Genomic DNA, 26,987 nt, shown 5'->3' with positions numbered 1-26,987 from the left:
AAATAATGCTCCAAAATCAACTTCTGTCACCTCAGTGATACATTTTGGAATAGTACCTAAAGTTTAAAGCAGAAATTGGGGAACTTTTACATTTTTCATTTTTGACCAATTCGATAGGTCCGGGGCTTAGGTAAGTTATCATATGTCACAAAACCGTTAAAGCTCCTGTTCAAAAATTATGCTCCGAAATCAACTTCTGTCACCTCAGTGCTACATATTGCAATGGTACCTAAAGTTTAAAGCAGAAATTGGGGCACTTTTAAAATGTTCATTTTTGACCAATTCGATAGGTCCGGGGCTTAGGTAAGTTATCATATGTCACAAAACCGTTAAAGCTCCTGTTCAAAAATTATGCTCCGAAATCAACTTCTGTCACCTCGGTGATACATTTTGGAATGGTACCTAAAGTTTAAAGCAGAAATAGGGGCACTTTTAAAATTTTCATTTTTGACCAATTCGATAGGTCCGGGGCTTAGGTAAGTTATCATATGTCACAGAACCGTTAAAGCTCCTGTTCAAAAATGATGCTCAGAAGCCAACTTCTGTCACCTCAGTGATACATTTTGGAATGGTACCTAAAGTTTAAAGCAGAAATAGGGGCACTTTTGAAATTTTCATTTTTGACCAATTCGATAGGTCCGGGGCTTAGGTAAGTTATCATATGTCACAAAACCGTTAAAGCTCTTGTTCAAAAATTATGCTCCGAAATCAACTTCTGTCACCTCAGTGATACATTTTGGAATAGTACCTAAAGTTTAAAGCAGAAATTGGTGAACTTTTAAAATTTTCATTTTTGACCAGTTCGATAGGTCCGGGGCTTAGGTAAGTTATCAAATGTCACAAAATCGATAAAACTCCTGTTAAAAAATGATGCTCCAAAATCAACTTCTGTCACCTCAGTGATACATTTTGGAATAGTACCTAAAGTTTAAAGCAGAAATTGGGGAACTTTTACATTTTTCATTTTTGACCAATTCGATAGGTCCGGGGCTTAGGTAAGTTATCATATGTCACAAAACCGTTAAAGCTCCTGTTCAAAAATGATGCTTCGAAATCAACTTCTGTCACCTCAGTGATACATTTTGGAATAGTACCTAAAGTTTAAAGCAGAAATTGGTGAACATTTAAAATTTTCATTTTTGACCAGTTCGATAGGTCCGGGGCTTAGGTAAGCTATCATATTTCACAAAACCGTTAAAGCTCCTGTTCAAAAATTATGCTCCGAAATCAACTTCTGTCACCTCAGTGATACATTTTGGAATGGTACCTAAAGTTTAAAGCAGAAATAGGGGCACTTTTGAAATTTTCATTTTTGACCAATTCGATAGGTCCGGGGCTTAGGTAAGTTATCATATCTCACAAAACCGTTAAAGCTCCTGTTCAAAAATTATGCTCCGAAATCAACTTCTGTCACCTCAGTGCTACATATTGCAATGGTACCTAAAGTTTAAAGCAGAAATTGGGGCACTTTTAAAATTTTCATTTTTGACCAATTCGATAGGTCCGGGGCTTAGGTAAGTTATCATATGTCACAAAACCGTTAAAGCTCCTGTTCAAAAATTATGCTCCGAAATCAACTTCTGTCACCTCGGTGACACATTTTGGAATGGTACCTAAAGTTTAAAGCAGAAATAGGGGCACTTTTGAAATTTTCATTTTTGACCAATTCGATAGGTCCGGGGCTTAGGTAAGTTATCATATGTCACAGAACCGTTAAAGCTCCTGTTCAAAAATGATGCTCAGAAGCCAACTTCTGTCACCTCAGTGATACATTTTAGAATGGTACCTAAAGTTTAAAGCAGAAATTGGGGCACTTTTGAAATTTTCATTTTTGACCAATTCGATAGGTCCGGGGCTTAGGTAACTTATCATATGTCACAAAATCGATAAAACTCCTGTTCAAAAATGATGCTCCAAAATCAACTTCTGTCACCTCAGTGATACATTTTGGAATAGTACCTAAAGTTTAAAGCAGAAATTGGGGCACTTTTGAAATTTTCATTTTTGACCAATTCGATAGGTCCGGGGCTTAGGTAAGTTATCATATGTCACAATACCGTTAAAGCACCTGTTGAAAAATAATGCTCCAAAATCAACTTCTGTCACCTCAGTGATACATTTTGGAATAGTACCTAAAGTTTAAAGCAGAAATTGGGGAACTTTTACATTTTTCATTTTTGACCAATTCGATAGGTCCGGGGCTTAGGTAAGTTATCATATGTCACAAAACCGTTAAAGCTCCTGTTCAAAAATTATGCTCCGAAATCAACTTCTGTCACCTCAGTGCTACATATTGCAATGGTACCTAAAGTTTAAAGCAGAAATTGGGGCACTTTTAAAATTTTCATTTTTGACCAATTCGATAGGTCCGGGGCTTAGGTAAGTTATCATATGTCACAAAACCGTTAAAGCTCTTGTTCAAAAATTATGCTCCGAAATCAACTTCTGTCACCTCAGTGATACATTTTGGAATAGTACCTAAAGTTTAAAGCAGAAATTGGTGAACTTTTAAAATTTTCATTTTTGACCAGTTCGATAGGTTCGGGGCTTAGGTAAGTTATCAAATGTCACAAAATCGATAAAACTCCTGTTCAAAAATGATGCTCCAAAATCAACTTCTGTCACCTCAGTGATACATTTTGGAATAGTACCTAAAGTTTAAAGCAGAAATTTTGGGCACTTTTGAAATTTTCATTTTTGACCAATTCGATAGGTACTGCCGAGTCCATAAGCCTCCCCTGGCAGAAATGGACATTGCACTTATTTTAGATGCCAGCCGGCAGATCTCCCTCTGTGCATCTCTCATGTATAAGACTGAGTCTTTTATATGCTCTATGGTTAGCAGAATAGTGTCCCTGTCTAGGGTGCAAATATTTTCCGACAGGGAGTCTGACCACGCAGCTGCAGCACTGCACATCCATGCTGAAGCAATAGCTGGTCTCAGTATAATGCCTGAGTGTGTATATACAGACTTCAGGATCGCCTCCTGCTTTCTATCAGCAGACTCCTTTAGGGCGGCCGTATCCAGAGACGGTAGTGCCACCTTCTTTGACAAACGTGTGAGCGCTTTATCCACCCTAGGGGGTGTTTCCCAACGTGACCTATCCTCTGGCGGGAAAGGGTACGCCATTAGTAACTTTTTAGAAATTACCAATTTTTATGCCACGAATGGCCCTAGTGGACATTAAATTAGACTCTTCGTCGTCGACACTGGTATCAGTATCCGTGTCGACATCTGTGTCTGCCATCTGAGGTAGCGGGCGCTTTAGAGCCCCTGGTGGTCTTTGAGGCGTCTGGGCAGGCACGAGCTGAGAAGCCGGCTGTCCCGCATTTGGCATGTCGTCAAATTTTTTATGTAAGGAGTCGACACTTGCACGTAATTCCTTCCATAAATCCATCCACTCAGGTGTCTGCCCCGCAGGGGGTGACATCACATTTATAGGCATCTGCTCTGCCTCCACATAAGCCTCCTCATCAAACATGTCGACACAGCCGTACCGACACACCGCATACACACAGGGAATGCTCCGACAGAGGACAGGACCCCACAAAGCCCTTTGGGGAGACAGAGAGAGAGTATGCCAGCACACACCAGAGCGCTATATAATACAGGGACTAACTGAATTATATCCCCTTATAGCTGCTATAATTATTATACTGCGCCTAAATTTAGTGCCCCCCTCTCTTTTTTACCCTTCTGTATGTTGCAGACTGCAGGGGAGAGCCAGGGAACTTCCTTCCAGTGGAGCTGTGAGGGAGAAATGGCGCCAGTGTGCTGAGGGAGATAGCCCCGCCCCTTTTTCGGCAGACTTTTCTCCCGCTTTTTTATGGATTCTGGCAGGGGTAATTTATCACATATATAGCCTCTGGGACTATATATTGTGATTATTTTGCCAGCCAAGGTCTTAATATTTCTGCTCAGGGCGCCCCCCCCCCCAGCGCCCTGCACCCATCAGTGACCGGAGTGTGAGGTGTACATGAGGAGCAATGGCGCACAGCTGCAGTGCTGTGCGCTACCTTGGTGAAGACTGAAGTCTTCTGCCGCCGATTTTCCGGACCTCTTCTTGCTTCTGGCTCTGTAAGGGGGACGGCAGCGCGGCTCCGGGAACGAACACCAAGGACGGGTCCTGCGGTCGATCCCTCTGGAGCTAATGGTGTCCAGTAGCCTAAGAAGCCCAAGCTAGCTGCAAGCAGGTAGATTCACTTCTTCTCCCCTTAGTCCCTCGTTGCAGTGAGCCTGTTGCCAGCAGGTCTCACTGTAAAATAAAAAACCTAAAATATACTTTCTTTCTAGGAGCTCAGGAGAGCCCCTAGTGTGCATCCAGCTCGGCCGGGCACACAAATCTAACTGAGGCTTGGAGGAGGGTCATAGTGGGAGGAGCCAGTGCACACCAGGTAGTCTAAAAGCTTTCTTTTAGTTGTGCCCAGTCTCCTGCGGAGCCGCTATTCCCCATGGTCCTTACGGAGTTCCCAGCATCCACTAGGACGTCAGAGAAATGGCTACAGGCAATGTACATACGTGAGAATATTCGCTTGCGCACCCTGGTCCAGTCCTCCGCTCATCAGGTAGATAGCCTTAAGAGTCTTCTGACCAGCCAGGCAGCAACAGGCTTTTTATACACTACTTCCATAAACAATACAGTGGATACTGTAACCCCTTTGTCCATTGGACCCAGAGATGCATTTTTACATTACAGGAGAGGTCATAGGTTGATTTGAAAAGGTGGGCGATGTCTTTCTCAACTGCTCTTGTGGGTGGTCTCCTCTGGATTCCCGACGCATACATAATATACAGTAAATACAGTTTATATCTATATTCTACTTCTGCACATAACTATACGCAGGAACATGCAATCTTCCTCTAACCAACACCGGAATGTTACCCTTAGAATACCCTACAGCTGGATACTAGACACCACCTTATAACCTTAGTCTGTCCCTTCCTATCATGTAAAGGCGAATCCCCGAGTCCTGGAATCATTTAAACTGTTGATACTTGCTGATGTGGTGCAGGGGGGGCTATGTGTATAATGTGCACTATTTGGATTAAATATGTAATGTTCTGATAAACCTCTATGCGCTCACAAACTCCGCTGTAAATACCCATACCACGCGCAGAACCGCGGGAGCGACCATACGCGCAGCGGTCATGTGTGCGTGGTTAGTACATGGTGTGTGTGCTACAATATTTTTCGACTTTGACACAACGGGCCAGTATCCTTTATCCCCGCCTCTTGGTTATTTTCTAGTTATTTTCCAAAGCTCAAGGCAGGAGCATCATAGAGAGCCCTTATCAGGCGAGAAGAATGCACGCGCATGCACGCACGCGCGCACGCACGCACGCACACACACACACACACACACACACACACACACACACTTCCATACAAGAAGGAAGAGGTTAGTAAGTGTGGACTTCAGAGAAATAAAGTTATCAACGGTAAGTCTACCATAACTACTTATTTCTCCTGCAGGGTCCACAGTAGTATCCACAGGATATACACTGGGATGTCCCAAAGCAAATTTAGTGGAGGGGACGCTCCTGATTGGACAGGAGAATCCTTCATCTGAATGCAGTGTCCTGAGAGGCAAAGGCATAATATCATATGATTGTGTTAATGGAAGACCATGTGGTTGCCTTACATATCCATTCAGCTGAGGCACCACGGCGTGCTGCCCAAGATTGACCTACCTTACGAGTATAATGAGCAGAGACATGAGCTGGAACAGGGAGATAAGCTTGAGCATAAGCTTCCGAGATAGTCATCCGAGCCAACTCGACAGTGTTTGCTTGTCAGCAGGCCATCCTCGCTTATGGAACCCATAGAGAATGAAGAGAGTGTCTGTCTTTCGGATGGCACTGGTACGAATCATGTAGATACTTAAAGCCCGGACTACGTCTAAAGGTGCATCTCCCACATAAAGGTCCGGCCCTTGGAAAGCCAGAACTACAATTTCTTTGTTAAGGTGGAACTTAGAGACCACCTTAGAAAGATATCCAGATTTGGTTCTGAGAACTGCTCTATCTGGATGAAAAATCAAAAAAGGAGGATGACATAACAATGCCCCTAAATCTGAAACTCTTCTAGCAGAATATACAGAAAAAAGAAGAACAGCGCTGGCACTTTTACACTAAAGGTGTTTTAATTAATTTCATATAACATATTAAAATGCCTGGACACTGAGGAAGCCGCTGAGCTGTATATCCAAGCGGGGAAACGCGTTTGTCGGATGCACTGTTAGAGAGCTTTTGGTGAGACATCTTCATATCTTACTGGCCGGCCAGAGAGACTAATACCTACGGATAAACATCTGATAAACTTTTGCGGGTAAACATCTGAAAATATACCTGCTATCCACCAGGCAGTGGACTCCGGATAAGGCTGTTTTTGGAAGCGACAGCTGGGAGAGGTATCTATGTGATATGTGCAAAATTATACATCTGTGCACAGCACCACTAGAAACTCTAACCGCAAAACATAATAATTATAACTCACACTTACCGAAAAATTAATAGTGTGATGAAACTTACCTGGAAGGTATAATCTACTAGCTGCATGCATTTGTGAAAAGAACTGCAACTTGCATAAATTAACTGACCGGATAATTGATTATTATAATAACGGAGGAAAAATATCTATCAGCTGGACATTTCTATTGACTGATAACATCTATGCGGCTATGATGTATTGTCAAAAGCATATATAGCAATAACATCCAGCTTTAAATTCAGCTGTATATAATTATACAAAATCAACAAAGAACAGCTTTCTCTGGTTTGGTGTATAAAGCGGAATTATCCGGTGGGATATATATCTTAATTAATATACAATATAATTGTTTTTATATGTTATGGATATGAAGGATGCATTTTAATATGTTATATGAAATTAATTAAAACACCTTTAGTGTAAAAGTGCCAGCGCTGTTCTTCTTTTTTCTGTATATTTTCCATTTTTAGGTTGTGAACCAAACCTTGAACATAGCTGCAGGCACTTTTTCACAGTAACCATAGCGCCAGACTATCTCTATTTATTTCTTCTAGCAGAAGCAATAGCCAGTAGAAAGAGAACCTTAGCTGTCAACCATTTAAGATTCACTTGACTCAGTGTTTCAAATGTGGCATCTTTAGGACTACATTTAGATCCCAAGGAGCTGTAGGAGGAACAAAAGGAGGTTGGGTGTGAAGTATTCCTTGGAAAAAAGTGCAAACATCCTGGGGTATATTTACTAAAATTCGTATTTTCCCGTTTGAGGTCAAAGTTCAATCACGAATGACATCGAAAGTGTAAAGTTGCAACTTTTTGAGTTTAGTACGACTAATTTACTAAGCTGCCGTATTCTGCATTTTCGGTTTTACCGATGTCGATGTCATTCGTTTTTTTTGGCAGTGTTTTACGTGAGTGTCTTGTAAAACACTGCCGACTTTAATACAATGAATCTCGGCCGGATCTGAGAGATCTGTGCTGGGCTTCATTGTGCACCTTTTAAAAAAATTAAATCAGTGGTAAAATCTTTAAAAAAAATGCGTGGGGTCCCCCCTCCTAAGCAAAACCAGCCTCGGGCTCTTTGAGCCGGTCCTGGTTGCAAAAATATTGGGAAAAAAATGTCAGAGGTTCCCCCATATTTAAACAACCAGCACCGGGCTCTGCGCCTGGTTCCAAAAATACGGGGGACAAAAAGCGTAGGGGTCCCCCGTATTTCTAAAAACCAGCACCGGGCTCCACTAGCCAGATACATAATGCCACAGCCGGGGGACACCTCACTGCTGACCACAAAGTTCCCACCATTGGTTATAATGGAGCGCATAGGCGCTACATTGTAACACTGCCGGGTGCTGCCTGTCATACAGTACAGGAGCACACAGCCAATCAGGAGGGTGCCACAATGTGGCGCTCCCTGATTGGCTGATGGAACCCTCTTAGACATAAGTCAGAGGGGGTTTCTGGCATTCGGGGAAAGGGGTCCCATGTGAAAACATGAGGCCCCTTTCAGTGCGAGGTCGGGTGACCATTTTTTTATTTTGACAAGTACCTGGATTACAAATGGATTACAAGAAGAAGAGCCTGCTACCCTGGATTTTGTGAGTATAATTTTTTCAACAGGTACACCATGGATTCTACATGGAGAAGAGGACCGACCCTTGTGTGAACATAGGTACGTATGTGTATATGGAGGTGTGGATGTATGCATTAAAGTTTTACTTTCTAGGTGTGTGTCTTATGTTTTTATTGGGGTATTTTTTTAGTAGTAGTACTACAAATACCAGCTGGCCTGGTTTTCCTCCGCATGCTGGTACTTGTGGTTCACCAAGTACCAGCTTGCGGGGGAGGTTTGCTGGGACTTGTAGTACTGCTACTAAAAACAATATTCATAACTTTTAACAAAGGCTATCAGCCCCCCATCCGCCGCCCTTGGATGGGGGGGACAGCCTCGGGCTTCACCCCTTGCCCTTGGGTGGCTGGAGGGGGGGGATTCCTTGATTGAAGGGGTCCCCACACCTCCAGGGTACCCCGGCCAGGGGTGACTAGTTGGTTATGTAATCCCAGGGCCGCCGGGACCTATATAAAAGTGTCCCCCGGCTGTGGCATTATGTATCTGGCTAGTGGAGCCCGATGCTGGTTTCAGAAATACGGGGGACCCCTACGCTTTTTGTCCCCCATATTTTTGGAAACAGGACCGGCTCAAAAACAACACATTCCCATCCCCTTCCCACTAATAAACATGCACGGATCTCATGGATCCGTGCATGCCTATCCAAACACGGGATAAAAAAGCAGGTCTGTTTTTTAATAGCACTTTTTCACGATTTGTATTTCAGCACGACAGTGTTTGGCTATTGTCGGCAGTGTTTGTGATTTACACTTTTTAGTAAATTACCGATTTCTACCAAATTGCAGGCGTATTTGACCGATGGTGTATTGATTCGTAATTTTTTCCTAGGACTTCCAAAATATTACGAATGACCTCATCACTGCCAAGATTTTTGCTTAGTAAATTCCCGAGATGACACTTTGAAGAAAAAAAGACATCTCGGTCAAAATCGGGACCTTAGTAAATATACCCCCCTGTAGGTTAGCAACTTTCTTTTGAAACCATACAGTCAATGAACTCTCAAGGAAGCGACCTGGAGACCTTTGTCCATAACTGCTTGAAGGAATGCTAGGACTCTGGAAACTCTGAAAGACCTAAGTTCAAATTTCCTGGCACTGCACCACTGAATATATGCTTACCCGGTAATAAATGTGAGCCGAGGACGGTTTCCTTGCTCTAAGCATTGTTTGAATTACCTGTTGTGAAAATCCTTTTGCTTTCAGAATGGATGTCTCAAGAGCCACGCCGTCAAAGACAGCCAATCCAGGTGCTTGTAATTAGAAGGACCCTGAGACAGTAGATCTGGACGTTGAGGCAGTAAAAACAGAGTATCCACGGACAGCCTCTGCAGATCTGTGTACCAATGACTTCTGGCCATGCCGGAGCTATAAGTATCGTGGCGCCCTTTCCTTGTTTGACTTTCCGAATAACCCTGGGCAACAGGGTGATTGGTGAAAAAACATAGGCCAGATGAAAGTCCCATTTCACTGACAGAGAATCCACGAAGATCGCTTTGGGATCCTTTGTCCTTGACCCATATGCAGGAACTTTGTTGTTCTGCCGAGAAGCCATGAGGTCCATCTCTGGCAGCCCCCACTTATTTACCAGAATCTGGAAGAACTCTGGGTGTAAGGCCAATTCGTTTGCAGGAATGGCGTGTCGACTGAGAAAATCCGCTTCCCGGTTTAGAATTCCCGAAACAAACACTGCGGACTGTCAGGTGCCGCGGTCCATGGCGCCACAAGGCAGCTGCACGACATTTTGTGTAATTAGGCTCTGTACTCTTATTGGAGGGTTCCCTGTTAAATGCCTCCTCAGTGCCTCACACAAACGCCGGTGACAGCTTCCTGTTTGCTGTTCCTGCCCTGCAGAACTCTGTTCCTGTCAGCTGCATTTGGTGGATCTTGTTCCCTGCTCTCTTGTACCTTGGAGATCCGAAGCCGGTGCTGGGAATCCTTCTAGTCCTTGTGAACCTGTTGCTGTCATCTGGGGTTCTCGCCCGGTTTCGTGAGTAGCGGCATCAGCCGCGTGTTGCGGCCTATGCCGCTTAGTACTTACTTCTTTGTATTGGTGCATTTGCGGAGGTTTCCGCTTTCACTGTCCTCCCCGGAGCTCGGCGGTGCCGTGTGGGGAAGTGGACAGTGGTTTTCTTTGTAGTCCTTTTCCTTTGGCGGCGTGCCGCGCATACTTTTAGTTTTAAGTTAGCCAGTAGCCCCTGGCCTTGTTGTTCAGTTAGAGGGCCCCTTCTTATTACCCTGTCTCAGTTCACTCTTTGTCTCTCCTTAAGACCTGAGGGGGCATCGGAGTTGGGCAGACTTAATCCGCCCTTCAAACGCAGCTGCCATGGGCCCAAGAAACCATAGTCTCGCAAGAGTGAACTGACAGCACTGGTAAAACAACGGAGGTAGGGTGCCAGGGGCTATTGCCATTCCGTTTTCCTCTCCCAGCATAACGTCCTGCTGCTCAGGTCTCACCGTTTAAGACCTTCCCTGTCCTGAGCATCAGGATCGTAACACGGATAAGGCAGGATAATGAAGTTCTGCCCACCTTAACGTGCGGCTTACCTCCTTCATTGCCTTTTGGCTGCGAGTTCCTCCCTGATGATTGAGGTACGCTACTGCTGTCACATTGTTCAAGCGAATCTGAACCGGTTTTCCTTGAAGTATGTCCTTTGCCTGAGTGAATGCCATATACAGTATATGGCCCGACGTTCCAATATATTTATCGGCAGGCAACTTTCTTCCTTGGTCCACTGCCCCTGGAAGCAGCACTTTTTTGACACGGCTCCCCAACCCTGAAGACTGGCGTCCGTTGTCAGAACCTCCCACTCAGAGATCCAAAAGGGTCGCCCTTTGTCCAGATGAGATGTCCATAGCCATCAGGCCAACGACCTCCCTACTTCCTGAGGAAAGACCATAGTCTGAGTTTTTATCGTCTGATGTAGCCCATTCCATCTGGAAAGAATCAGACGTTGGAGGGGCCTCGAATGGAATTGAGCATATTCCACCATGTCGAATGTTGACACCATAGATCCATACTTACATTGCTGCCTGAATGGATACTCTTTGATTGTGTAGTAGCTACTGAATCCTTGACTGTATTGTGGATATTTTGTTCAGAGGTAGAAAAAGTCTCTGAATCCTGGAATCCAATACAGCCTCCAGCTGCATCCTGCGTTGAGACGGAACCAGGGATGTCCGCCCAATTTATGAGCAAGCCGTGGCTTTGTAAACAGGCCATTGTCAATTGCAGATGGCCCTGGAGAGTTTCCTGGGAATGAGCCAGGATTAACAGGTCGCCCAGGTATGGGAAAATTCTTGTCCCCTGACGACGGAGATAAGCCGCCATCACCACCATCATTTTGGTGTACACTCTTGGAGCTGTAACCAGTCCAAATGGTAGGGCCTGACACTGAAAATGTTGCCTGAGGATAGCAATCCTGAGATAGCACTGATGGAACGGTGCTATAGGTCAGGGATGGGGAACCTTCGGCCTTCCAGCTGTTGTTGAACTACAGATACCAGCATCCCTTGCAACAGTTTTTGCTATTTGGCCATGCAAAAACTGACGCAGGGCATGATGGGATGTGTAGTTCAACAACAGCTGGAGGGCCCAAAGTTCCCCATCCCTGCTATAGGTACACGCAGGTAAGCATCCTGGATAGCTAGGGCCCCCGGCTCCACGTCCAAGATAATGGAACGTAAAGTCTCCATATGAAAACGAGGCAACCAAATGTACAGTGCATCCGGAAAGTAGGGAAAGATGAATGCAGCAATGTACAGAGGCTGATGGCTTATCTTCTGGTTTGGAAGCAGGCCCTCTGGTAGCCCAATGCTTTTTACTCTTTACAGACTTATCCGATCGGGACTGTTTGCCGTAAGCCTTTCCTTTCGCTTTTCCTTGGGTCTGAAAGGACTGAAAAGCTGGAAACCTAGGTTTAGACTTGTAGGTAGAAGGAAACTTCACTTTCTTATAGGCCCTACACACATGCCGATATTCTGAAAGATATGAACGATCTCGTTCATAAATGAACGAGAACTCGTTCATATCTTTCAGTGTGGAGACTCCAGCGATGAACGATGCGCGGCCCCGCGCTCGTTCATCGCTGATCTCCCGTCGGCTGTGCATGCAGGCCAATATGGACGATCTCGTCCATATTTGCCTGCACTTCAATGCAGCCGGGTGACGGGGGGAGTGAAGAAACTTCACTCCCCCCGTCACTGCCCCCCCGCCGCCGGGTTGCTCGTCGGCCGTCGGGCACCACGGCGGCGCATCGGGAAATGTGTAGGGCCCTTACGAGTCTGCTTCTGATGCCAGAATATTGTTTAACTCTTTACCAAAAAGAATCTTTCTAGTAAAAGGCAAAGACTCCAGTCCTTTTTTGGACTCTGAGTCAGCCTTCCATGTACGTAGCCAGACAGCTCTGCATGCTGCTACTGCGGAGGCTGGTGCTTGAGAAGCTATAGTACCCATATCCAAGGCTCCTTCTTCCATAAAGACAGCTGATTGTTTAATATGTGCAATACGGGACTTTTGTTCTCTAGACGCCAATGACAGATCATCTTCTAATGCAGGCCTGGCCAACCTGTGGCTCTCCAGCTGTTGTGAAACTACAAGTCCCATCATGCCCTGCCACACTTTTGCTATTAGGGAATGCTAAAACGGTGGCAGGGCACGCTGGGATGTGTAGTTTCACAACAGCTGGAGAACCACAGGTTGGCCAGGCATTTTCTAATGCATCAGCCCAGGCCATCACTGCTTTCGCCATCCAGGCTGAAGCCATGGCCGGCCTAACAACTGCCCCTGACAAGGAATAAACTGGTTTTAGAAAACCATCTATTTCTCCATCCGTATTATCAGTGGTTCCCAAACTGTGTGCCGTGGCTCCCTGGGGTTCCTCGGGACCCATGCAGGGTGCCTTGGATTGGTGGTCCAGGACCAATTGAAATTATTTATGGTCAATATAATAGGCAAAACTAGTGCTGGTGGCTGCCAGTCATAAACTATTGGGACAAACAGAAACAAATCTTGTCCCTCAACACATAACTGAACCTCTGGATGACATATAAACACAATTTACTTAATTTAATATTTATTTCTATATATCTCAATAAGAAATGTTTGGCCTAGGGGTGCCGCGAAAAAAATTCAGATACTCCAGGGCGCCGTGATTCAAAAAAGTTTGGAAACCACTGCGTTATATCATTTAATGATGTTGAAGTCAGAGGTAATGTCGATTTACACACCAACCGAATGATGTGCATATCTATTTTGGGAGCAACCTCCCTTTTCAAACAAACCCCTGCCGGAAGAGGATAATGAGAATTCCCTTTTTTAGGAATTCCGAGCTTCCTACTGGGTGTGACCCATGTCTCTTGCATGATTTCCGTCAGCTGTTTTGACTCCGGAAATTCAGTTCTGACCGTTTTGGGACATTTAAACACAGGTACCTTGGATTTTAACAAAAGCACTGCTGCCTCCTCTAAGGATAAAATGGCTTTCATAGCATTAATTAGCTCAGGTATATCTAATGAGCTGGGACCTTCATCCTCATCTCTGTATGCAGACCCAGAATACAAAGAATCATCCTCATCCTCCGAAGTGTCCCCTTCTGAAACCTGTGTAGACTGTGAAGATGTTGTTTCATGTCTGTGTGATTTACATTCCACAGGCCTTTCAGCCTGTTTTGTTGAAAGGCTGCAGATTCCTGGACTGGATGTAACTTATCCCTGGTATTGGAGCTGGTATTATCCGCTCAGCTATATTGTATAATGTTTGTGCAAAAGAAGTCCATGGAGGTTCTGATTGTACCTGTGCCTGCCTTGGATTATTAAGGAGGCTTTGGTGGAAGCTATAACAATTTGCACATAATCCATTTTGTACCAGATCTTGAGAGGTTAACCCGGGTTTGCATGACAAACATGATTGTGCTGCTGTGGAGAGTGTATCCTCCTCACCGTTGCCTCTCTTAGACATGGTAATCACACACCTGTATGGTGTTAACTACAGAATTTGTGAACGCATTCACTGTAAGTTTACTAAAGTGATATACAATCTGCTCCCTCCCTGCCTTGCACCAGCATTGAGGATCGGATATAAAGAAACCGCAAAACTGACAGAAATATAGTATAGTAAAAGGTCAGCAGCCGCACTAGCAATCAGCCACAAGTTATACATTAGTATAATAAGCAATATAAGCACATATTCAACAACAGATACATTTCAGGTGTGTAGGAGAAACATATTACTGAATGACCTTATATAGGACACTTAACGTATTCAGTCGCACAGCGAAAGAAACAGCAGTAACAGTTTACCAGACTCATATGCATCAGGCACTTATCCAACTACATGTACCCTAATGGTAGGTAGAGACTTAGGGGGTCATTCAGATCTGATCCCTCAGTGCCGTTTTTCGCAGCGGTGCAAACTGGCTATCACTGCGCATGCGTATGCACCGCAATGCGCATGCGTGCCGCACAAGTACACACAGAAACGATGTCTTGCACAGGTTTAAGCAACGCTTCCATTCGCACCGCCATTCGCAAGAAGATTGACAGGAAAGGGGCGTTTCTGGGTGTCAACTGACCGTTTTCAGGGAGTGTTTGGAGAAACGCAGGCATGTCGGGGAAAATGCAGGCGTGGCTGGGCGGGTTTGTGACGTCAAATCCGGACACGAATAGGCTGAAGTGATCGCAAGCGCTGAGTAAGTTCTGAGCTACTAAAAAAACTGCACAAGCTCCTTTTGTACCGGGGCGGATGCACACGCGTTCGCACACTTGCACAGCTAAATCACACTCCCCTATAGGCGGTGTCTATGCGTTTGCAGCGCTGCAAAAAATAGCTAGCGAGCGACCAGATCTGAATGACCCCCTTAGTGCTGTATAACCTGCCTCAGTAGAGTGGGATACAGGGAGACTTAACCTCGATTCCAGGATAGATCAATATGTTATCCAACACTGAGTGGATCCAGATGCAAATAGTGAACACCGACGCACAAGTGAACATATATGTTATCAGTGAATACAGACGCCCAAGTGACACAGCCGCCTATGCTGCGACTGGGTCCGTTGGATATCTAGCGTCTCAGACGGAAGCAGGAAATCAGTTCATGGCGGGAAACTCGGACGAAACTGGTCATGAACCGGGCGGAGGGGCGCACAATGGAGCGTTTTACTCCCCACTGCTGACAGCAACCTGGATCCCGGCCTCTTACTAATCCCTGGAGCCTATGATTCCTGAGGCCTAGCGCTGGTGCGGAACCAACGCATTACCTTCTCTCTGTCCTCCAGCCACAACTGGACTTTGCTAGTACATCTTCACTGACACCCGCTGAAACAGCACTGTACACGTGGGTAAGCGTTATCGCCACCCGGCAGAGAGTTGTTGGAGTCACTCTTTCTAAGGTGCATATAAGACGCTTTTTAGAAAGATCGCTCAGAAAGAATAAGACTATAAAAATAAATTAAAGAAAAAATAAGAATTTACTCACCGATAATTCTATTCCTCGTAGTCCGTAGTGGATGCTGGGACTCCGTAAGGACCATGGGGATTATACCAAAGCTCCCAAACGGGCGGGAGAGTGCGGATGACTCTGCAACACCGAATGAGAGAACTCCAGGTCCTCCTCAGCCAGGGTATCAAATTTGTAGAATTTAGCAAACGTGTTTGCCCCTGACCAAGTAGCTGCTCGGCAAAGTTGTAAAGCCGAGACCCCTCGGAAAGCCGCCCAAGATGAGCCTACCTTCCTTGTGGAATGGGCTTTTACAGATTTTGGCTGTGGCAGGCCTGCCACAGAATGTGCAAGCTGAATTGTACTACAAATCCAACGAGCAATAGTCTGTTTAGACGCAGGAGCACCCAGCTTGTTGGGTGCATACAGGATAAACAGCGAGTCAGATTTCCTGACTCCAGCCGTCCTGGAAACATATATTTTCAGGGCCCTGACTACATCCAGCAACTTGGAGTCCTCCAAGTCACTAGTAGCCGCAGGTACCACAATAGGTTGGTTCAGGTGAAACGCTGAAACCACCTTAGGGAGAAATTGAGGACGAGTCCTCAGTTCCGCCCTGTCCGAATGGAAAATCAGATAAGGGCTTTTACAGGATAAAGCCGCCAACTCTGACACGCGCCTGGCCGAGGCCAGGGCCAACAGCATGACTACTTTCCATGTGAGATATTTTAAATCCACAGATTTAAGTGGTTCAAACCAATGTGACTTTAGGAACCCCAAAACTACATTGAGATCCCAAGGTGCCACTGGAGGCACAAAAAGAGGCTGTATATGCAGTACCCCTTTTACAAACGTCTGAACTTCAGGGACTGAAGCTAGTTCTTTCTGGAAGAAATCGACAGGGCCGAAATTTGAACCTTAATGGACCCCAATTTCAGGCCCAATAGACACTCCTGTTTGCAGGAAATGTAGGAAACGACCTAGTTGAAATTCCTCCGTCGGGGCCTTACTGGCCTCGCACCACGCAACATATTTTCGCCAAATGCGGTGATAATGTTTTGCGGTTACATCCTTCTGGCTTTGATCAGGGTAGGGATGACTTCATCCGGAATGCCTTTATCCTTCAGGATCCGGCGTTCAACTGCCATGCCGTCAAACGCAGCCGCGGTAAGTCTTGGAATAGACAGGGTCCTTGCTGGAGCAGGTCCCTTCTTAGAGGTAGAGGCCACGGATCCTCCGTGAGCATCTCTTGAAGTTCCGGGTACCAAGTCCTTCTTGGCCAATCCGGAGCCACGAGTATAGTTCTTACTCTTCTTTGTCTTATAATTCTCAGTACTTTTGGTATGAGAGGAAGAGGCGGGAACACATACACTGACTGGTACACCCACGCTGTTAACAGAGCGTCCACAGCTATTGCCTGGGGGTCCCTTGACCTGGCGCAATACCTGTCCAATTTTTTGTTTAGGCGGGACGCCATCATATCCACCTTTGGTTTTTCCCAACGGTTTACAATCATGTGGAAGACTTCTGGGTGAAGTCCCCACTCTCCCGGGTGGAGGTCGTGCCTGCTGAGGAAGTCTGCTTCCCAGTTGTCCACTCCCGGAATAAACACTGCTGACAGTGCTATCACATGATTTTCCGCCCATCGGAGAATCCTTGCAGCTTCTGTCATCGCCCTCCTGCTTCTTGTGCCGCCCTGTCTGTTTACGTGGGCGACTGCCGTGATGTTGTCCGACTGGATCAGCACCGGCTGACCCTGAAGCAGAGGTCTTGCTTGGTTTAGGGCATTGTAAATGGCCCTTAGCTCCAATATATTTATGTGAAGCGATGTCTCCAGGCTTGACCACAAGCCCTGGAAATTTCTTCCCTGTGCGACTGCTCCCCAGCCTCGCAGGCTGGCATCCGTGGTCACCAGGACCCAGTCCTGAATGCCGAATCTGCGGCCCTCTAGAAGATGAGCACTCTGCAACCACCACAGGAGAGATACCCTTGTCCTTGGTGACAGGGTTATCCGCTGATGCATCTGAAGATGCGATCCGGACCATTTGTCCAGCAGGTCGCACTGGAAAGCTCTTGCGTGGAATCTGCCGAATGGAATTGCTTCGTAGGAAGCTACCATTTTTCCCAGGACCCTTGTGCACTGATGCACTGACACTTGGCCTGGTTTCAGGAGGTTCCTGACTAGTTCGGATAACTCCCTGGCTTTCTCCTCCGGGAGAATCACCTTTTTCTGGACTGTGTCCAGTATCATCCGTAGGAAAAGAAGATGTGTCGTCGGGATCAGCTGCGATTTTGGAATATTGAGAATCCAACCGTGCTGCCGCAACACTACTTGAGATAGTGCTACCCTGACTACCAACTGTTCCCTGGATCTTGCCCTTATCAGGAGATCGTCCAAGTAAGGGATAACTAAAACTCCCTTCCTTCGAAGGAGTATCATCATTTCGGCCATTACCTTGGTAAAGACCCGGGGTGCCGTGGACAAACCAAACGGCAGCGTCTGAAACTGATAGTGACAGTTCTGTACCACAAACCTGAGGTACCCTTGGTGAGAAGGGTAAATTGGGACATGGAGGTAAGCATCCTTGATGTCCAGAGACACCATATAATCCCCTTCTTCCAGGTTCGCAATCACCGCTCTGAGTGACTCCATCTTGAATTTGAACCTTTGTATGTAAGTGTTCAAGGATTTCAGATTTAAAATAGGTCTCACCGAGCCGTCCTGCTTCGGTAACACAAACAGCGTGGAATAATACCCCTTTCCCTGTTGTAGGAGGGGTACCTTGATTATCACCTGCTGGGAATACAGCTTGTGAATGGCTTCCAATACCGCCTCCCTTTCTGAGGGAGACGTCGGCAAAGCAGACTTTAGGAAACGGCGAGGGGGAGACGTCTCGAATTCCAGTTTGTACCCCTGAGATACCACCTGAAGGATCCAGGGGTCCACCTGTGAGTGAGCCCACTGCACGCTGAAACTTTTGAGACGGGCCCCCACCATGTCTGAGTCCGCTTGTAAAGCCCCAGCGTCATGCTGTGGACTTGGCAGAAACGGGAGAGGGCTTCTGTTCCTGGGAACTGGCTGTTTGCTGCAGCCTTTTTCCTCTTCCTCTGCCACGGGGCAGAAATGAGGAGCCTTTTGCCCGCTTGCCCTTATGGGGCCGAAAGGACTGCGCCTGATAATACGGCGTCTTCTTATGTTGAGAGGCCGCCTGGGGTAAAAATGTGGATTTCCCAGCCGTTGCCGTGGCCACCAGGTCTGTTAGACCTACCCCAAATAACTCCTCCCCTTTATAAGGCAATACTTCCATATGCCTTTTGGAATCAGCATCACCTGACCACTGTCTTGTCCATAACCCTCTTCTGGCAGAAATGGACAGCGCACTTACTCTTGATGCCAGTCAGCAAATATCCCTCTGTGCATCAAGCATATATAGAAAAGCATCTTTTAAACGCTCTATAGTCAGTATTATACTGTCCCTATCTAGGGTATCAATATTCTCAGTCAGGGAATCCGACCAAGCCACCCCAGCACTGCACATCCAGGCTGAGGCGATTGCAGGTCGCAGTATCACACCCGTGTGAGTGTATATACAGTTTAGGGTATTTTCCTGCTTTCTGTCAGCAGGTTCCTTAAGGGCAGCCGTATCCGGAGACGGTAGTGCCACCTGTTTAGACAAACGTGTGAGCGCTTTATCCACCCTAGGGGGTGTTTCCCAACGTGCCCTATCCTCTGGCGGGAAGGGGTATGATGCTAATAACTTTTTAGGAATTAACAGTTTTTTATCGGGGGAAACCCACGCTTCATCACACACTTCATTTAATTCCTCAGATGCAGGAAAAACTACAGGCAGTTTTTTCTCACCAAACATAATACCCCTTTTTAGTGGTACTGGAATTATCAGAAATATGTAAAACATTTTTCATAGCCTCAATCATGTAACGTGTGGCCCTACTGGAAGTCACAGTCGTCTCTTCATCGTCGACACTGGAGTCAGTATCCGTGTCGGCGTCTGTATCTGCCATCTGAGGTAACGGGCGTTTTAGAGCCCCAGATGGCTTTGGAGACGCCTGGACAGGCACTAGCTGATTTGCCGGCTGTCTCATGTCATCAACTGTCTTTTGTAAAGACCTGACACTGTCACGTAATTCCTTCCATAAACTCAGCCACTCAGGTGTCGACTCCCTAGGGGGTGACAACTGCATTACAGGCATTTGCTCCGCCTCCACACCATTTTCCTCCTCATACATGTCGACACAATCGTACCGACACACAGCACACACACAGGGAATGCTCTGATAGAGGACAGGACCCCACTAGCCCTTTGGGGAGACAGAGGGAGAGTATGCCAGCACACACCAGAGCGCTATATATATATACAGGGATAACCTTACAGAAGTGTTTTTCCCTTTATAGCTGCTATTTTATTTATACTGCGCCTAATTAGTGCCCCCCTCTCTTGTTTTAACCCTTTCTGTAGTGTAGTAACTGCAGGGGAGAGCCAGGGAGCTTCCCTCCAACGGAGCTGTGAGGGAAAATGGCGCCAGTGTGCTGAGGAGATAGGCTCTGCCCCTTTTTCGCGGACTTTTCTCCTGCTTTTTGCTGAATTCTGGCAGGGGTTAATATACATCCATATAGCCCTGGGGGTTATATGTGATGTATTTTTGCCAGCCAAGGTGTTTTTATTGCTGCTCAGGGCGCCCCCCCCCCAGCGCCCTGCACCCTCAGTGACCGGAGTGTGAGGTGTGTATGAGGAGCAATGGCGCACAGCTGCAGTGCTGTGCGCTACCTTGGTGAAGACTGATGTCTTCTGCCGCCGATTTTCCGGACCTCTTCTTGCTTCTGGCTCTGTAAGGGGGCCGGCGGCGCGGCTCTGGGACCGGACTCCGAGGCTGGGCCTGTGTTCGGTCCCTCTGGAGCTAATGGTGTCCAGTAGCCAAGAAGCCCAAGCTGGCTGCAAGCAGGCAGGTTCGCTTCTTCTCCCCTTAGTCCCTCGAAGCAGTGAGCCTGTTGCCAGCAGGTCTCACTGAAAATAAAGAACCTAAAACTAAACTTTCACTAAGAAGCTCAGGAGAGCCCCTAGTGTGCACCCTTCTCGGCCGGGCACAAAAATCTAACTGAGGCTTGGAGGAGGGTCATAGGGGGAGGAGCCAGTGCACACCAAGTAGTCCTAAAGCTTTACTTTTGTGCCCAGTCTCCTGCGGAGCCGCTAATCCCCATGGTCCTTACGGAGTTCCCAGCATCCACTAGGACGTCAGAGAAAAAGCTTATAGCTGGCCAAAAAATCAGCAGCCTTAGACCGTGGTCCGGCTCATGCCACACCCAAAAACAAAAAAAATTGCCTGAGCCAGAAGGCAGGGATATAGGAGACTGGCCCGTTGCATTTTGGGAGGCCGAAAGCTTTGATTGTTGGTGCCATTCCGCTGACGCTACCTTATATCCCAATGTATATCCTGCAGATACTACTGTGGACCATGCAGGAGACAGTGGGACATTCCTGTTGACAGTCATTCATGACACTTTACCTAAACCCTAAAGGAGTAAGACTGCGGTAGACACTCAGAGTTTGTTTCCTACTGTAACGTGTGCCAAATGGGACTAAATTACTGAGCAAGGATCTTGATATGGGTTGAAAACATTTTTTTCTCTTTATCTCCTGTGCTATTTAATTGCTATATGTACTACGGTCTGACATTCTTCCTACTTACGTTTCGTTATACCTTTCTAGAATGCTTGGGTGTTCAGGCAAAGCATGGCTGATTCGTCTAATATCCTGCTGCCCTTATAACTGTGTTGGTAGCACCTAAATTGGATATCAGGCCATGTTCTTGGCCTTCACCTCCTTTGGTTACATTGAGAATAAGAATAGTACTATGTTATGCTATATTAGATATTTCTTTCTACAATTGTTACTATGATGATTATATTTTGCACTCTCGTATGGCTACTTGGGGTAGTCGGTGGGTCCCACTTTTAGGCCTGACCGCCACCTTTTTCCACCTTTCTGTCACAGTACCCTAGTGACGGAATCTTTAGCTCCTTTATGGACGCTATTTCTGTTTTTCTCCCATTTTTCTTCCCTATTGTATTTTCTTTGTTATTTGATAGTTTTGAAGAATGCAGACGTCCTACAGACTCTATTGGACTTTCCACAGATGATCCTAGAGGTTTCATACCATGATATGATCTCTCTCTATTATGGTGAAGTTTTTAAGTCTTAATGTAAAAGGTCTCAATTCTCCTCGTAAGAGACGTCTTGCACTAAAATATTTTGCTGATATTTTGTTGGTTTTTGCCCAACTGCTAACAAATTTGCTGCTACGATCAGATCCGGATACTAGTATATGAAGCAGTGGATTGATATGCTGTAATTCTAGTCACAATCTGGTACGCAGTTTTTTATTGGTGGGTGTGGGCACCCTGAAAAGAATTACTACACCATAGGCGCTTGTTCCTCTCCCTCTTGTTCACAGATTCTTTGGCTATCTACCTAGTAGCAATTTGAGGAACTGAGCAGCCGCCCAAAGAAGTGGAGTGCGTGAGATTGAGGCTATAAAGCCTACATTGGACTTCATGGAACCCTGTGGACTACATCAGGGTACAGAAATATTGGACTGGGAGAAGCACACTGATCTATATCTTTTTGAAACTCTCTCTCTCTCTCTATATATATATATATATATATATACATATATATATATACATATATATATATACATATATATACATATATATATACATATATATATATACATATATAGAAAGTTGGTGGTGGTAAATGGCGCTAAACCCTTCTTAGGATGACTTATCCTTTTTTCCTATGGTCAATTTTCTTATATCTAGAGTATACTCCCCCAGTATTGTATTTCGTGGGGTGGCAGCCCTTTTCTCCAGTGGTTGGCTGTTCAAGCCCACCAATAGTAAATCTGGAAAACAAAAGGTGAGAATAGGCGCCTCCTAGTGTAATATTATATATATAATGTGACCATCACCCTTGATATCACCCTGTAAAGTGGAACTGTACCGTGTATGGTGGAATTCCAACCACCTTTAGAATAGCATAAAGTCACAATTTGAGCGGCGTCATCAGTGATCTCAATGATCTCCTGTTAATCTTCCTTCATCTTGTTACTCATTTGGTCAGAAAAAGAGTAAAAAAGACCAATAGTGTAATACTATTTACACAAACAATATACATTTATTTGGAACTAGTCCGACAGTAAAAACATTGCCCGTACCATATAATAAAATAAAAACAGCTTATCTGTGTTTTAAGTCGTCCATACGAGTGAACACTCAACGCGTTTCGTCCTACGCCAACAGCCTGGACTTCCTCAGGAGTGTAATACTAGTGAGTGTATGGACACATATTTATACCCCTCTTAATTAATTTAATTGCACATGTAATTGCTGTTCCTCCCGGTTTTCCGGAAGTGACATCACTTCCGTCCGGAAATGTATTTTTTATTCTTTATATTTATACTTATTTTAAGGTGCATCATGCACCAGACAAATGACTCTCAGGTTTATGTACTCGGCAAGGAGTGTTCCATGCATTAGGAGCGGTTGTCACGCTTCTGTCCGCCGCGACCGCCGGAAGTCACGGCTAGACAGGAGCAATGACGTCCGCCCTTTCTCAAACTGGCCTCATAGAACCCAGTGCGCATGCGCCTGCCAGGCCGGTCACAGTGCCGCCCGTCAGCGCAGCGTCTGGGTTCCTTCAGTCAGTCAGATTGGTCTGTTGTACGGCGCCATTTTATTGGAGACTACGTACTATTCCAACACCTAATATGTTGACAATATAGAACAGGGGTTATAAACATGTGTCCCATGCTACCAATTGAACAAAGGGAAATTCAATGTTATGGAATGAAAAAATATTTTCATTATTCTCTGTGAACGGGATGTCACAGTTTAAGAAGGTGCAGTGTTCAAAAGTGCTTATGCAAACTATAAATAATTATTTAAATAAATACATAAATGAAGTGCACGATTTGACTATGTCAAAAGAGTGCTAGTGCATATAGATTTGTGCAATTTTAAATTAGTTATCCAAAGTGCTAGCAGCATACTGTGCAGATTAATAATACATTTTAAAGTGACAGTGCAAATTTGGAATGGAATTATCTGTATGAAAATTATAAATATGATATATACATGAAAAAATTTTTTTAGGATATTAAAAAAATTAAAAAATTGTGTACATATTACTTCTTTTATAAAAAGGGTGCAATTTCGTAATTGTCATTGAGACCTCTGGGGGCCAAAGTTTTTAATTCATAAATCCAATGCATTTCCCGCTGTGAAAGTTTTTTCTCCCGATCGCCACCTCTTCGTCCCATAAGGACTATTTCAAGCGTTCTGATTGTGAGACCTTTAGGGTCAGATCCATGACATAGTTTAAAGTGCTTAGGTACCGAATGATGTTCCTGTTTATTTTTTATGCTTCTAATATGCTCTTGAATACGTAATTTTAGCTGTCTTCTAGTTTTCCCTATGTACCTAAGTCCACAAGGGCATTCAAGCATATATACTACCCAGGACGTATTACATGTTGCTCGATCTTTTGAAAGGTATGTTTTGGAACCATCTGTATTAGAGAAAGATTTTGTATTGGGGTTCACAAATTGACAAATATTACAATGTTGGCATTTAACAAGTCCCTTTCTATCCAAAAAATTATTTTTATCTTTTTCATGTTGGACAGGAAGCAGCATGCTTGGTGCAAGATGGTCTTTTAAGTTCTTTGCTTTTCTAAAAACCACCTGTGGTTTGTCTGGTAAAATTGAGCTTAAAACAGTATCTGTGTGTAAAATCCCCCAGTGTTTATTTAAAATACTCCGAATCTTTTTGTCCTGACAGTTAAAAGATGTGATAAAATTCAGTCCCTGGTTCTGTTCGTCTTTGACCCTATATTTCAGAAGATCCTGTCGGTTTGTAGCATGAGTCCTGATTTGTGCTTCTTCCACTAAAGTCTTGGGGTAACCCCTCTCTAAAAAGCGTTCTCCATATAGAGTTAGTTGTTCCTCCGTATCTTCCAATTTCGTACAGTTTCTTTTTATTCTGCAAAATTGTGAGTATGGAGTATTCGTCTTCCATTTGGTTGCATGTCCACTTTTGTAGTGTATATATGAATTGGTGTCCACCTGTTTAATATAATTTTTTGTTATGACTTCCGTGTCTTTACTGCTTAAAATCAAGTCTAAATATTCTATTTCTGTTGCACTCATTTTGTAGGTAAAGGATAAGTTGTAGTCATTCCTTTCCAAATGCGACATAAAATCACTAAAAATTTCCCTAGTCCCATCCCAAACTAGAAGTATGTCGTCTATATAACGTTTGTATACAACGATATGTTTAAAGTAAGGATTATTACTGTATACATGGTTCTGTTCCCAGCTCCCCATATGCAAGTTAGCGAAGCTGGGTGCGAAAACAGTGCCCATCGCTGTTCCGCAAATTTGTAAATAAAATTTCTCTAAAAATTTAAAATAATTATGTTTAAGTATAAAGTCCATGAATTTGCATATAAGTTCTTTGTGTGCAATATCCAAGGTATCGTCCTTGTCCAAAAATTCTTTGCAAGATTCTATCCCTTTTTCTTGTGATATGGATGTATACAGGGATTGGACATCGATTGTTATCCATAAATATTCTTGTTTGCATTGGAAATTTTCTAAGAATTGTAGCAATGATGTTGTGTCTTTGACATACGATTCTAATTTGGGAACATATTTTTTTAGAAAAACCTCAACATATTCAGATAAATTAGCGGTTAGAGAACCGATGCCTGCCACAATTGGCCTGCCAGGGGGATCAATCAACCGTTTATGTATTTTGGGCAGATGATAAAAAATAGATAAAATGGGATGGTTGGTTATTAGAAATTGATATTCATCTTTCGTTATGGTTTCTTGATGTAAAGCTGTAATCAACATAGATCTGAGTTCTTCCACATAAATCTCCGTGGGGTCTGTGGACAGTTCTCTATAATAATCTGTATCTCCTAGTAGACGATATGCTTCATTCTCATATTGGATACGGTTCATGACTACCAGGCCTCCTCCTTTATCTGCTTGGCGTATTACGATCTGTTTGTTGTTTTTCAGATCTTTCAATGCTTTTTTCTCAAAATTGGATAAATTAGTTTTGGTATTGGGTTTGAGCAGCTCCAAGTCTTTTTTAACCAGTTCGTAGAATAGGTCAATTTGATTACTCCTTGACTCTAGTGGATAATATTTTGATTGAGGTCTGAGTCCTGACTTGGATCCAACTTCCAGACTTCCATTTTGGCTAATAGCCTTCTTCTGAAAATGTCTCTTTAATGTAAGCTTTCTTACAAATTTATTTAAATCTGTGAATGTTTCAAAATCATCCATCTGGGCTGTGGGAGCAAAAGAAAGTCCTTTGGACAATAGTGTCCTTTCAACATGAGTTAAAACATAATCAGACAGATTAAAAATCCCCCTATCCCCCATCATTGGGGTGTCTAATGTCTGAGGTTTCTTCTTTTTTTGTAATCGCTTAGAGCCCCCCCTTCTTCCTCTTCGAACCTTCTTTTTAGTGGTGATGCTCTCTGTATTGTTTCTTTGACATAAGGATCCCGCCTCCTGGTGAGGCGGGATCCTTATGTCAAAGAAACAATACAGAGAGCATCACCACTAAAAAGAAGGTTCGAAGAGGAAGAAGGGGGGGCTCTAAGCGATTACAAAAAAAGAAGAAACCTCAGACATTAGACACCCCAATGATGGGGGATAGGGGGATTTTTAATCTGTCTGATTATGTTTTAACTCATGTTGAAAGGACACTATTGTCCAAAGGACTTTCTTTTGCTCCCACAGCCCAGATGGATGATTTTGAAACATTCACAGATTTAAATAAATTTGTAAGAAAGCTTACATTAAAGAGACATTTTCAGAAGAAGGCTATTAGCCAAAATGGAAGTCTGGAAGTTGGATCCAAGTCAGGACTCAGACCTCAATCAAAATATTATCCACTAGAGTCAAGGAGTAATCAAATTGACCTATTCTACGAACTGGTTAAAAAAGACTTGGAGCTGCTCAAACCCAATACCAAAACTAATTTATCCAATTTTGAGAAAAAAGCATTGAAAGATCTGAAAAACAACAAACAGATCGTAATACGCCAAGCAGATAAAGGAGGAGGCCTGGTAGTCATGAACCGTATCCAATATGAGAATGAAGCATATCGTCTACTAGGAGATACAGATTATTATAGAGAACTGTCCACAGACCCCACGGAGATTTATGTGGAAGAACTCAGATCTATGTTGATTACAGCTTTACATCAAGAAACCATAACGAAAGATGAATATCAATTTCTAATAACCAACCATCCCATTTTATCTATTTTTTATCATCTGCCCAAAATACATAAACGGTTGATTGATCCCCCTGGCAGGCCAATTGTGGCAGGCATCGG

Source organism: Pseudophryne corroboree, unplaced genomic scaffold (genome assembly GCF_028390025.1).
Source record: "Pseudophryne corroboree isolate aPseCor3 unplaced genomic scaffold, aPseCor3.hap2 scaffold_235, whole genome shotgun sequence".
NCBI classification, from domain to species: Eukaryota; Metazoa; Chordata; class Amphibia; order Anura; family Myobatrachidae; genus Pseudophryne; species Pseudophryne corroboree.
This window is presented reverse-complemented; position numbering follows the sequence as displayed.